We start from the raw sequence: 1941 nt of genomic DNA on the forward strand, positions 1-1941 counted from the left end.
ATCTGTTCTTATCAGTTTACTATATAGTAAATGTAAATCTCCGGGAACAGTGCACTCCATCTCTGATCCGGCTTCCAAATACAGATTGAATTGAAATCAGCACATGTTGTGTTTTAACCCATTATGTGAATTCTTTTCAGGGTCAAAGTTACACATTTCAGATACAAAATGCATTTTGCTAGATTTAACTTGACCAATTGCAACATTTTGCGCGCACATTGTTTGCACCTATGCATGTCAAGCATTGTATTGCGTTCAATATGAAATCTATCAATCAATCAATCAATCAATCTCTCTTTACTGGTTGCAACCGGTGTGTGAAGATGTGGACATGTATTTGGCCTTTGTTACAGTGTTGCAAATATATCGTCTGCAAAGTTAGGCCCCTTGCTGTAACCCAGAAGTAGTTCTGCCATACATACCACGTTTGTGACAGCATGATTTCTTTTGTAAAACATTGTCTCCCTCTTGGGGACCACTGACTTTTACATTTGGTGTATATGTATTTAAAGAAAGGAAACATTGTCTCTGTGCTGATCTTGAATACGCTGCCTATCTCCACCTGTGTGAGTATTCTAATGCTTTCTGGCAACCAGGTGCGCTGCCTGCATAAGAAAGAATCTGCGCGCGGAACCCTCACGTGTCACAATGGGCCCTTGGCCATGCTCCGGAACCCTCGCGTGTCACAATGGGCTTGGAAGCCTCACGTGTCACAATGGGCCCTGGGCCATGCTCCGGAACCCTCACGTGTCACAATGGGCCCTTGGCCATGCTCCGGAACCCTCACGTGTCACAATGGGCCCTTGGCCATGTTCCGGAACCCTCGCATGTCACAATGGGCTTGGAACCCTCACGTGTCACAATGGGCCCTTGGCCATGCTCTGGAACCTTCACGTGTCACAATGGGCCCTTGGCCATGCTCCGGAACCCTCGCATGTCACAATGGGCTTGGAACCCTCACGTGTCACAATGGGTCCTTGGCCATGCTCCGGAACCCTCGTGTGTCACAATGGGCCCTTGGCCTATAAAAAGCAGTGCGGTGGCAGTCCTCTTCAGTCTGCTGGTGGAACAGCGGCGGGCAGCATGGTGATAGGTAGGCAGCAGGGTCTATACCCGGCATCAGGAGAGCTAAGGGAAGACAGCTGCTCTCATGTTTGTTTTTTCAATTTCCCTCTCGCACACCTCCTCCTGGCACTCAGTAAGTAGTGCACTTTGGAACAAAGAGGGGGGAGGGTTACAATAGGTGGGGTTATGCAGATTAAAAACGAGTGGCTCACAGCTTGAACATACAGCAGATCTGTCATTGTGAAGGCGTCCGGTTTGCTAAAATGTCCTCCTCATGGCAATCTTTTGCTCCATCTCCCCAAAGGGTATCAGTGTTAGGCCTTGGTGCGGCACAAGTGCAAGACGATTTCTGGTTATTGCTTCTTGGCCTTCTGGCTAGGATGAAGGATCAGTGTCAGGCCTCGGGGTGGCACAATTACAAAACCATTTCTGGTTATCGCTTTTTGGCTATGATTGATCGTCTTCGTTGCCGCCCAAGATCAATTGTAGTATCTGTTCTTATCAGTTTAATATCTGATACGTCTCCTAATTGGAGACAATATAGTAAATGGATTTTTAGGACAGGGAGATAGAAAAAGAGCTTGCTCTGTCCACTCCACGTATTGACCCGTTATTGCGGTATCTCCGGGAACAGTTCACTCCTTCTCTGATCCGGCTTCCAAATACAGATTGAATTGAAATCAGCACAAGTTGTGTTTTAACCCATTATGTGAATTCTTTTCAGGGCCAAAGTTGCACATTTCAGATGCCAAATGCATTTTGCTAGATTTAACTTAACCAATTGCGACATTTTGCGCGCGCATTGTTTGCACCTATGCATGTCAAGCATTGTATTGCGTTCAATATGAAATCTATCAATCATTTAATCTCTCTTTA

The 1941-nt window shown here is 46.2% G+C and overlaps 1 pseudogene; it reads left to right on the forward strand.

Annotated features, from left to right (window-relative positions):
• The first annotated feature begins 1500 nt into the window (after window positions 1–1500).
• Window positions 1501–1709, forward strand: LOC138640190 (U2 spliceosomal RNA; annotated as a pseudogene).
• Window positions 1710–1941: the final 232 nt, after the last annotated feature.

Source organism: Ranitomeya imitator, chromosome 5, assembly GCF_032444005.1.
Source record: "Ranitomeya imitator isolate aRanImi1 chromosome 5, aRanImi1.pri, whole genome shotgun sequence".
NCBI lineage: Eukaryota > Metazoa > Chordata > Amphibia > Anura > Dendrobatidae > Ranitomeya > Ranitomeya imitator.